This window comes from Anomaloglossus baeobatrachus, chromosome 5 (genome assembly GCF_048569485.1).
Source record: "Anomaloglossus baeobatrachus isolate aAnoBae1 chromosome 5, aAnoBae1.hap1, whole genome shotgun sequence".
NCBI classification, from domain to species: Eukaryota; Metazoa; Chordata; class Amphibia; order Anura; family Aromobatidae; genus Anomaloglossus; species Anomaloglossus baeobatrachus.
The window spans coordinates 594,523,684-594,536,351 of NC_134357.1; the positions used below are offsets into that span (position 1 = coordinate 594,523,684).

At 53.2% G+C, this 12,668-nt stretch overlaps 1 protein-coding gene across 1 annotated transcript in view; it reads left to right on the forward strand.

Annotated features, from left to right (window-relative positions):
- LOC142312524 (ABC-type organic anion transporter ABCA8-like) overlaps window positions 1-12,668 on the forward strand; it is a 151,355-nt gene that overhangs the window by 22,187 nt on the left and 116,500 nt on the right. The window lies entirely within an intron of this gene.

Below are 12,668 nucleotides of genomic sequence, written 5' to 3' on the forward strand. Positions count from 1 at the left end.
CGGAGATGTGGTGACTATGGCTCCCACCCAAGTCCCAGTAAAACTTGCCAATCCTGTCAGGAGGATGATGGGCTACCGGGATGGGCCATTATCTTAACACCACACACGGGACTTCTCCTCCGCTTCTTCTGGCCATAGCCTCTCCGATATTATAGGTCCATACTCCTCCACGTAGGCTGGCATCATGGTCCCGCACATCAGTTTTCCAGACTCCTATTGGCGTCCCCACCCACAGGGACCGGCTCCTAGTGGTACGACCACCAACCGGACTCTTGTCTAATGTCTCTTGCCATGGCAGCCTGTTCACCAGGCCTATACCCAGTGTCCTCGAGTAGACACTTCCATGGTAGAGGTTGCCCGTACCTGCCATGAACCAGCTTCAGGTACCACCCATACGTGTCTCTGTCTGCTCCTCTAGGGTTCACGCTCCCTACATTTTGGGATAACTCGCACCCATTAACTGCAGTCCAAGGTATTGAACAACCTGCATATCCGATCTGTTCATCCCCTAAATATCCAAGATGGAGTCAGCCTGTTCCCTGAGAGCGGCTCCTCCTCTTGAGGGCCATTCCCAGAGCATCACTGCTTCCCTCCTACAGTCCCTGTTGCTAGGCAGATTCTAATATTTACATCTATGAGCATTACCTAGAGCCGCCACTAGATGGCCACACTTACACTCTGTGCATAAACATCATATACACAATATAGTGTGTATTATGGCCCCAGTAGCTCCCACACACTGTATTATGGCCCCAGTAGCCCCCGCACACTGTATTATGGCCCCAGTAGCCCCCGCACACTGTATTATGGCCTCCAGTAGCCCCCGCACACTGTATTATGGCCTCCAGTAGCCCCCGCACACTGTATTATGGCCTCCAGTAGCCCCCGCACACTGTATTATGGCCTCCAGTAGCCCCCGCACACTGTATTATGGCCCCAGTAGCCCCCACACACTGTATTATGGCCTCCAGTAGCCCTCACACACTGTATTATGGCCCCAGTAGCCCCCGCACACTGTATTATGGCCCCAGTAGCCCCCACACACTGTATTATGGCCCCAGTAGCCCCCACACACTGTATTATGGCCTCCAGTAGCCCTCACACACTGTATTATGGCCCCAGTAGCCCCCACACACTGTATTATGGCCCCAGTAGCCCCCACACACTGTATTATGGCCTCCAGTAGCCCCCGCACACTGTATTATGGCCCCAGTAGCCCCCACACACTGTATTATGGCCTCAGTAGCTCCCACACACTGTATTATGGCCCCAGTAGCCCCCGCACACTGTATTATGGCCTCCAGTAGCCCCCGCACACTGTATTATGGCCTCCAGTAGCCCCCGCACACTGTATTATGGCCTCCAGTAGCCCCCGCACACTGTATTATGGCCTCCATCCAGTAGCCCCCGCACACTGTATTATGGCCCCAGTAGCCCCCACACACTGTATTATGGCCTCCAGTAGCCCCCGCACACTGTATTATGGCCCCAGTAGCCCCCACACACTGTATTATGGCCCCAGTAGCCCCCACACACTGTATTATGGCCTCCAGTAGCCCCCGCACACTGTATTATGGCCCCAGTTGCCCCTACACACTGTATTATGGCCCCAGTAGCCCCCACACACTGTATTATGGCCCCAGTAGCCCTCAAACACTGTATTATGGCCCCAGTAGCCCTCAAACACTGTATTATGGCTTCAGTAGCTCCCACACACTGTATTATGGCCTCAGTAGCTCCCACACACTTTATTACGGCCTCAGTAGCTCCCACACACTGTATTATGGCCCCAGTAGCCCCCACACACTGTATTATGGCCTCAGTAGCCCCCACACACTGTATTATGGCCCCAGTAGCCCCCACACACTGTATTATGGCCCCAGCAGCCCTCACACACTGTATTATGGCCTCAGTAGCTCCCACACACTTTATTACGGCCTCAGTAGCTCCCACACACTGTATTATGGCCCCAGTAGCCCCCACACACTTTATTACGGCCTCAGTAGCTCCCACACACTGTATTATGGCCCCAGTAGCCCTCACACACTGTATTATGGCCTCAGTAGCTCCCACACACTGTATTATGGCCCCAGTAGCCCCCACACACTGTATTATGGCCCCAGTAGCCCCCACACACTGTATTACGGCCTAAGTAGCTCCCACACACTGTATTATGGCCCCAGTAGCCCCCACACACTTTATTACGGCCCCAGTAGCCCTCACACACTGTATTATGGCCTCAGTAGCCCTCACACACTGTATTATGGCCTCAGTAGCCCCCACACACTTTATTACGGCCCCAGTAGCCCTCACACACTGTATTATGGCCTCAGTAGCTCCCACACACTGTATTACGGCCTCAGTAGCTCCCACACACTGTATTATGGCCTCAGTAGCCCTCACACACTGTATTATGGCCTCAGTAGCTCCCACACACTGTATTATGGCCTCAGTAGCTCCCACACACTGTATTACGGCCCCAGTAGCCCTCACACACTGTATTATGGCCTCAGTAGCCCCCACACACTGTATTATGGCCTAAGTAGCTCCCACACACTGTATTATGGACCCAGTAGCCCCCACACACTTTATTACGGCCCCAGTAGCCCTCACACACTGTATTATGGCCTCAGTAGCCCTCACACACTGTATTATGGCCTCAGTAGCCACCACACACTTTATTACGGCCCCAGTAGCCCTCACACACTGTATTATGGCCTCAGTAGCTCCCACACACTGTATTACGGCCTCAGTAGCTCCCACACACTGTATTATGGCACCAGTAGCCCCCACACACTTTATTACGGCCCCAGTAGCCCTCACACACTGTATTATGGCTTCAGTAGCTCCCACACACTGTATTATGGCCTCAGTAGCCCTCACACACTGTATTATGGCCCCAGTAGCCCTCACACACTATATTATGGCCTCAGTAGCTCCCACACACTGTATTATGGCCCCAGCAGCCCTCACATACTTTATTACGGCCTCAGTAGCTCCCACACACTGTATTATGGCCCCAGTAGCCCCTACACTCAGTATTATGGCCTCAGTAGCTCCCACACACTGTATTATGGCCCCAGTAGCCCCCACACTGTATTATGGCCCCAGTAGCCCCCACACACTGTATTATGACCCTCAGTAGCTCCCACACACTGTATTATGACCCTCAGTAGCCCCCACACACTGTGGAATAGAGCCAGGGTTAGGGATGGGGTTAGGATTTAGGTTAGGATTCAGATTCGGCTTAGGACATTGGTGTAGGGTAGTGCTAGGGTTAGGAATGGGGTTAGGATTTAGGTAAGGGTTCAGATTAGAGTTAAGACTACGGTGTTGGATAGTGCCACGGTTAGGGATGTGGTTAGGATTTAGGTTAGGCTTAGGACTAGGGTGTGGGATAGTTCCAGGGTTAGGGATGTGGTTAGGATTTAGGTTAGGGTTTAGATTATGGTGTGGGATAGTGCCGGGGTTAGGGATGGGGTTAGGATTTAGGTTAGGGTTTAGATTAGGTTTAGGACTATGGTGTGGGGTAGTGCTAGGGTTAAGGATGGGGTTATGACGTGTCAGGGTTAAGATCAGGTTTAGGACTATGGTGTTTGATATTGCCAGTGTTATGGATGGGGTTAATACTTGGGTCAGGGTTCAGATTAGAGTTAGGACTATGGTATTGGATAGCTAGGGTTAGAGATGGGGTTAGGACATGGGTCAGGGTTCAGATTAGGTTTAGGACTAGTGAGAGGTTTATGGCTATAGTGTGGGATAGGGTTAGGGTTAAAGAAAGGGTTAGAACTTGGATTAGGGTTCAGATTAGGGTTAGGACTATAGTGTGGGATAGTGCCAGGGTTAAAGATGGAGCTTATGTGGTAACCTCGTGTGCTCCCAGCGGTCTGTAATTCACCTCACGGTGGCCGGGCTTACTGTCCTAGTGGGTTCCCTCAAAATTGCACACACACAATGTTCCCCAATTGAAAGGGAATATAACAGCGGGATGTAGAGTTTGCAGTCGCTGCTCTTCCGGTAGAGTCTGATGGTGGTGATAGTTGTTTGTGCAGTTCATCTTCAATCATGAAGGAAACAACTTGGAAAGGAACAGTCTCTACTGGTGATAACAAGATGGATACCTATATACAGATGGTGATAGTGTGAAGCCCCTCAGGTGTCGTGTCAGTGTCGGTGCATTACCTTCAGGGACTCCACGTTGCTGGATCTCCGTCACTGGTAGGAAATCTTCTTGTTTGATCGTGACGCCACTCTCAGTATTGCGGTCAGTGGGGACCGCCACTGCAGGTTAGGGGACGCCTGGGGCTGATGGTGGGTGCAGTCGGATGTAGTAGCCTCCTGAGAGTGAGGCAAGCCCCAGAGCCCTGTGTAGGTTTGTAGTACCACAAGTCGCAGAATAACCACACAGGCAGGAATGTCTTTCAAAGGCTTTACTCACATTTGATGGCAGGGTGAGTAGCCCGGGCGTAGCTGGGATGAACCAGGTGGGAACCAGGTATCCTTCAGGCTGACTTTATGAGGGTGACTACTGACTCGCCTTCCTTAGCCCTTGGTGGTTTGGGGTGACCCCGACTTTGAGTCCCTATGGGGGTCACCCAGGGAAGTTGCTGAAGCCTCACTCCCCCTTTTGGTTGCCGTTTGCTTGTTCCCCGGACCAGGCCACTCCAGCTGCTTGCCTCCTGTGACCTATGGGCCCTCACTGCGGTTACGTGGCTGCGGCTTTTGTGGTGTTGTGGTGTGGGCTTTGAGAGCCCCACACCGGCAGGTTTAGCAGAAGAAAGCTGGATCTATCTTCGCTTCGGGATCTGCCGCCCGGTTGGGCCTGGTGCTCTCTAGCAGTCTCCTTACTTCCCACTCCGTGCTTTCTCTCTAGCTGAAGCTGGCTTTCAGGTAGCACTCCTAGTTGACCGTTCTCCCCCGTCAATAGCCACTGCGCGGGCGCTGTTAGACAGCAACAGCCCCAGGGATCTGCTCCTCACTTGAGCTCCCTGGACTCTACACTGAACTGGCTCACTGCCCCTCCTCTCCTGTTCTTGCCTACGCCACCTAGCAACCAGACTCTCCACCACACCCCTTGAGAGGAGATGGAGGCTCTACCCCCTCCACTATTCCAGTGAAGGTGAAGGCTTGCCCCCTCCTGGGATCCCCAGGGGTCCTCTCATGGGTACATGTGTGAGACCTGATCACTATGCGCCTGTGTTCCACACCCCTGTCAGCCTTCTGGATTACCTGTATTGTACTGTCCCCAGCATGGGTGCAGTACTCAGTGGTGCCTGACCAGGTCAGGGGCGCCACATTCCCCCTTAGTTATCACCAGCACGTCCTCGGGCTGCAAGACAACATTTTTAAAATGCATAAAACATTAAAACATGTAAAACATTTTTAAAAGCACCAGGTACCATACATCACCACCCTCCACCCACAAGTCCGTTAACCCACCCAAAACCCTCTCACGTTGGCCGCGGCTTCAGCCACTTCTGGCAGGATGTAGAGGCGGCTTTCATGGGCTGGTGGTTTCAGGGTATACCTGGCCTGGTGGAGCCGCGCCTTCAGCCTCTTCTGGCAGGATGCAGAGGCGGCCTCCACAGTTGGTGCTGACCAGGTACCCTCTTTGTGGTGGTGAGCCAGGCCCCATAAACAGGCATGCTCTCTGGTTGCAGGTGAGCCAAGGCCCTATATACGGACGGGCTCCTCCTGGTTGCAGACGAGCCAAGCCCCTAAACAGGCTGACTCTGGTGGTGGTGGTGCCCTCTGGTGTAACTATTTACACTGCGAGAGTTTGTGGCTATAGCCAGTTCATAGCCTTAAGGTTTATTTCTCACATTAGTTTATGTGGGCACATGCTTAAACAATAACGTTGCAAACTTTTCAACTTGTCAAACTGGTCAAACTTTCGGTACTTCTTTCTTTACTTTACTCTTTTTTACCAGGGCTTGGGCCTGCTGGGCTGCGGCACCTGTTGCTTTCTGGCTCTTTGTCGTCGTCTGTGGTTGTTTCCTCTGTAGGTTCCTTGTCTTTTCTCTCTTGATCTTCATCTGTGTCTCTATCTCTGTCTTTTCTTTCCTCTTTGGGACATGGTGCTACATCTAAGGCATAGTAGCCCCTTTCTCCTTGATGCAAGGTGAACTGTACTGCGTCTCCAATTTTCAAATTTCTGCCTGAATGTCCTCTGGGCAGGTGGGCTTGAACATCTCTCCGATTCACAAATATGCCCTCTTTTATTCCTCTTGCTACAATAAAACCGTATCCGCTTTTCAAATTGAAGTCCTCTACTACTCCTCTGTAAAGGGGTCCTCTGACCTGGGCTCTAGACCTTCTCAGTAATCTTTTCTCCTGCAGGTCTCTGGCTGTGACCTCTCTCTGCTCTGGAGACTGTGGTGTTGGAGGATACTCTGCTCTGCTGCGCCGTGTCTTGCAGGCTGGGTTCTGCTGGGTGCAGCTCACAAACTCCCAGGTAAGGCTTTTGGGCAGTTCTTCATCTGCAGACGGTGTCAAATCCTCTTCATCCCAGCGGGAATAGGGCAACATCTCCGGTTCTGAGTATAGATCCACTGCTGGTGGCTCCGGAGTCAGCTCCTCAGCTTCCTGGCCTCCTCTCCCCCTTAGTTCTTCGCTGCACTCTGGTTGTGGCAGCGCTGGGGATGAGTGTTCTTCAGCTGGCCCAGGTGGTGGACTCTCCGGCACAGCTGCAGGGGTTGCCTGAATCTCCTTGGGGGTATGCGGAGGGAGCAGATACCGATCCACCATCTCTTGTGGGAACTGGGCCTCTAGGTCAGCCTTCAGCTTCCAGTATTCGGGGTCCTCTCCTATCAGGGTCTTCCTAGCAGGGACCTCTTTGGACTGGGGAGCGGTGTCTGCTCTGGCCTTGCAGGCCGGGGAAAATGGTGATGCAATCTCTTGGCGGGCCGCGCCTGGCATGGTGGCGGCCTGGTCTTGGCGGGCCGCGCCCGGCATGGCGGCGGCCTGGTCTTGGCGGGCCGCGCCCGGCATGGCGGCGGCCTGGTCTTGGCGGGCCGCGCCCTGGATGGCGGCGGCCTGGTCTTGGCGGGCCGCGCCCTGGATGGCGGCGGCCTGGTCTTGGCGGGCCGCGCCCTGGATGGCGGCGGCCTGGAACGGCGTCTCAGCTGCGATGGAATCTGTGCAGGCTGGGCTGGACGTCGCTGCAGCAGTCTGGGCTTGGCGGGCCGCGCCTGGCGTGGCGGCGGCCTGGTTCAGCGTCACACCTGCGGCGCGGATGAGGGTCGCGGTGGCAGCCGGTTCTTTGCGGGCCGGACTGGGCGTTGCTGCAGGGACCGGGTCTTGGTGGGCCGAGCAGGGCATCGCTGCGGCGGCCGGGGCTTGGCGGGCCGCACCTGGCGTGGCTGCGGTCTGCTTCAGCGTCGCCGCACCGGACGCCTCTTCGGGGACCGCGGACGTGGCAGCAGGGGTCGGGGCACTTGCACTGGCCGGGGCATCACTTGACTCACCCACCGGTGGCAGCATCGGGGTCTGCGTCGTCGCCGTCCTGTCTGGCACTCGGCGCGCGGCTCTCCTTTCATAGGCCCGAACCGCGGCAGCCATCTCCAGCAGTTCCATTCGTTCTTCTCTAATCTGCTCCACGACCCGGTTCTCCAGTCGGTCGCAGAACTGGGCCAGCTCCCGATACCACCAGGCAGCGGAGCCCGGTTCTGGATTTCTGCGGTCAGACGCCATTTCTTCTGCGCCGTCTTCTGCACGACTCTCCAGCTGTGGGCTCGCCGTTGCCTCTGATAGCAAGCTTTTTAGTTTCTCCTCTGCTTCTTTCAGCAGCTCCTCTCCCAGCAGCAGGCTTGTGGCTCTCCTTCCTTCCCGCCGTCTCTCGACGCTTCCGCTCTCATAGCTGGCAAGGTCAGAACTCTGCAGGGGATCTCTGGGTAGCCACACCTCTTCGTGGGCGGTAACTTCTTCCAGCGCGGGCTGCTGTTGTTTTTCAGCGCGCTTTTCATGGTGGCAATATGGCGGCGCTTCCAATTTTTCAAGCGGACCGCCCAGGCACATGGTCACCTGTCTGAACAGGTCTAGTCCTTATCCTGTTCGTGACGCCAGATGTGAAGCCCCTCAGGTGTCGTGTCAGTGTCGGTGCATTACCTTCAGGGACTCCACGTTGCTGGATCTCCGTCACTGGTAGGAAATCTTCTTGTTTGATCGTGACGCCACTCTCAGTATTGCGGTCAGTGGGGACCGCCACTGCAGGTTAGGGGACGCCTGGGGCTGATGGTGGGTGCAGTCGGATGTAGTAGCCTCCTGAGAGTGAGGCAAGCCCCAGAGCCCTGTGTAGGTTTGTAGTACCACAAGTCGCAGAATAACCACACAGGCAGGAATGTCTTTCAAAGGCTTTACTCACATTTGATGGCAGGGTGAGTAGCCCGGGCGTAGCTGGGATGAACCAGGTGGGAACCAGGTATCCTTCAGGCTGACTTTATGAGGGTGACTACTGACTCGCCTTCCTTAGCCCTTGGTGGTTTGGGGTGACCCCGACTTTGAGTCCCTATGGGGGTCACCCAGGGAAGTTGCTGAAGCCTCACTCCCCCTTTTGGTTGCCGTTTGCTTGTTCCCCGGACCAGGCCACTCCAGCTGCTTGCCTCCTGTGACCTATGGGCCCTCACTGCGGTTACGTGGCTGCGGCTTTTGTGGTGTTGTGGTGTGGGCTTTGAGAGCCCCACACCGGCAGGTTTAGCAGAAGAAAGCTGGATCTATCTTCGCTTCGGGATCTGCCGCCCGGTTGGGCCTGGTGCTCTCTAGCAGTCTCCTTACTTCCCACTCCGTGCTTTCTCTCTAGCTGAAGCTGGCTTTCAGGTAGCACTCCTAGTTGACCGTTCTCCCCCGTCAATAGCCACTGCGCGGGCGCTGTTAGACAGCAACAGCCCCAGGGATCTGCTCCTCACTTGAGCTCCCTGGACTCTACACTGAACTGGCTCACTGCCCCTCCTCTCCTGTTCTTGCCTACGCCACCTAGCAACCAGACTCTCCACCACACCCCTTGAGAGGAGATGGAGGCTCTACCCCCTCCACTATTCCAGTGAAGGTGAAGGCTTGCCCCCTCCTGGGATCCCCAGGGGTCCTCTCATGGGTACATGTGTGAGACCTGATCACTATGCGCCTGTGTTCCACACCCCGGTCAGCCTTCTGGATTACCTGTATTGTACTGTCCCCAGCATGGGTGCAGTACTCAGTGGTGCCTGACCAGGTCAGGGGCGCCACAATAGCTGGTGGGTGTTTTCCACACTCACAATGGAGGATGTCACCTCCTCTATTTCCTCTCACAATGGACGACGTCACCTTCTCTATTTCCTCTCACAATGGAGGACCTCACCTCCTCTATTTCCTCTCACAATGGAGGACCTCACCTCCTCTATTTCCTCTCACAATGGAGGATGTCACCTCTATTTCCTCTCACAATGGAGGACGTCACCTACTCTATTTCCTCTCACAATGAAGGACGTCACCTCCTCTATTTCCTCTCACAATGGAGGACGTCACCTCCTCTATTTCCTCTCACAATGGAGGACGTCACCTCCTCTATTTCCTCTCACAATGGAGGACGTCACCTCCTCTATTTCCTCTCACAATGGAGGATGTCACCTCCTCTATTTCCTCTCACAATGGAGGACGTCATCTCCTCTATTTCCTCTCACAATGGAGGATGTCACCTCCCTCTATTTCCGCTCACAATGAAGGATGTCACCTCCTCTATTTCTTCTCACAATGGAGGAGCTCACCTTCTCTACTTCCTCTCACAATGAAGGACATCACCTCCTCTATTTCCTCTCACAATGGAGGACGTCACCTTCTCTACTTTCTCTCACAATGAAGGACATCACCTCCTCTATTTCCTCTCACAATGGAGGACGTCACCTCCTCTATTTCCTCTCAAAATGGAGGACGTCGCCTCCTCTATTTCCTGTCACAATGGAGGACGTCACCTCCTCTATTTCCGCTCACAATGAAGGATGTCACCTCCTCTATTTCTTCTCACAATGGAGGACGTCACCTTCTCTACTTCCTCTCACAATGAAGGACATCACCTCCTCTATTTCCTCTCACAATGCAGGACGTCACCTTCTCTACTTTCTCTCACAATGAAGGACATCACCTACTCTATTTCCTCTCACAATGGAGGACGTCACCTCCTTTATTTCCTCTCACAATGGAGGACGTCACCTCCCTCTATTTCCTCTCACAATGGAGGACATCACCTCCTCTATTTCCTCTCACAATGGAGGACGTCACCTTCTCTACTTCCTCTCACAATGGAGGATGTCACCTCCTCTATTTCCTCTCACAATGGAGGACGTCACCTCCTTTATTTCCTCTCACAATGGAGGATGTCACCTCCTCTATTTCCTCTCACAATGGAGGATGTCACCTCCTCTATTTCCTCTCACAATTGAGGACGTCACCTCCCTCTATTTCCTCTCACAATGGAGGATGTCACCTCCTCTATTTCCTCTGACAATGGAGGATGTCACCTCCCTCTATTTCCTCTCACAATGGAGGATGTCACCTCCTCTATTTCCTCTCACAATGGAGGACGTCACCTCCTCTATTTCCTCTCACAATGGAGGACGTCATCTCCTCTATTTCCTCTCACAATGGAGGATGTAACCTCCTCTATTTCCTCTCACAATGGAGGACGTCAACTCCTCAATTTCCTCTCACAATGGAGGATGTCACCTCCTCTATTTCCGCTCACAATGGAGGACGTCACCTTCTCTACTTCCTCTCACAATGGAGGACGTCACCTCCTCTATTTCCGCTCACAATGAAGGATGTCACCTCCTCTATTTCTTCTCACAATGGAGGAGCTCACCTTCTCTACTTCCTCTCACAATGAAGGACATCACCTCCTCTATTTCCTCTCACAATGGAGGACGTCACCTTCTCTACTTTCTCTCACAATGAAGGACATCACCTACTCTATTTCCTCTCACAATGGAGGACGTCACCTCCTTTATTTCCTCTCATAATGGAGGACGTCACCTCCCTCTATTTCCTCTCACAATGGAGGACGTCACCTCCTCTATTTCCTCTCACAATGGAGGACGTCACCTTCTCTACTTCCTCTCACAATGGAGGATGTAACCACCTCTATTTCCTCTCACAATGGAGGACGTCACCTCCCTCTATTTCCTCTCACAATGGAGGATGTCACCTCCTCTATTTCCTCTCACAATGGAGGATGTCACCTCCTCTTTTTCCTCTCACAATGGAGGATGTCACCTCCCTCTATTTCCTCTCACAATGGAGGATGTCACCTCCTCTATTTCCTCTCACAATGGAGGACGTCACCTCCTCTATTTCCTCTCACAATGGAGGACGTCATCTCCTCTATTTCCTCTCACAATGGAGGATGTAACCTCCTCTATTTCCTCTCACAATGGAGGACGTCACCTCCCTCTATTTCCTCTCACAATGGAGGATGTCACCTCCTCTATTTCCTCTCACAATGGAGGACGTCACCTTCTCTACTTCCTCTCAGAATGGAGGACGTCACCTCCTCTATTTCCTCTCACAATGGAGGACATCACCTCCTCTATTTCCTCTCACAATGGAGGATGTCACCTCCTCTATTTCCTCTCACAATGGAGGACATCACCTCCCTCTATTTACTCTCACAATGGAGGATGTCACCTCCTCTATTTCCTCTCACAATGGAGGATGTCACCTCCTCTATTTCCTCTCACAATGGAGGACGTCACCTCCTCTATTTCCTCTCACAATGGAGGACGTCACCTCCTCTATTTCCTCTCACAATGGAGGACGTCACCTCCTCTATTTCCTCTCACAATGGAGGACGTCACCGCCTCTATTTCCTCTCACAATGGAGGACATCACCTCCTCTATTTCCTCTCACAATGGAGGACGTCACCTCCTCCATTTACTCTCACAATGGAGGACGTCACCTCCTCTATTTCCTCTCACAATGGAGGACCTCATCTCCTCTATTTCCTTTCACAATGGAGGACGTCACCTCCTCTACTTCCTCTCACAATGGAGGATGTCACCTCCTCTATTTCCTCTCACAATGGAGGATGTCACCTCCTCTATTTCCTCTCACAATGGAGGACGTCACCTCCTCTATTTCCGCTCACAATGGAGGACGTCACCTCCCTCTATTTCCTCTCACAATGGAGGATGTCACCTCCTCTATTTCGTCTCACAATGGAGGACGTCACCTCCCTTTATTTCCTCTCGCAATGGAGGACGTCACCTCCTCTATTTCCTCTCACAATGGAGGACGTCACCTTCTCTAGTTCCTCTCACAATGGAGGATGTCACCTCCTCTATTTCCTCTCACAATGGAGGACGTCACCTCCTCTATTTCCTCTCAGAATGGAGGACGTCACCTCCTCTATTTCCTCTCACAATGGAGGACGTCGCCTCCTCTATTTCCCCTCACAATGGAGGATGTCCCCTCCTCTATTTCCTCTCACAATGGAGGATGTCAACTCCTCAATTTCCTCTCACAATGGAGGATGTCACCTCCTCTATTTCCTCTCACAATGGAGGACGTCACCTCCTCTATTTCCTCTCACAATGGAGGACGTCACCTCCTCTATTTCCTCTCACAATGGAGGACATCACCTCCTCTATTTCCTCTCACAATGGAGGATGTCACCTCCTCTATTTCCTCTCACAATGGAGGACAT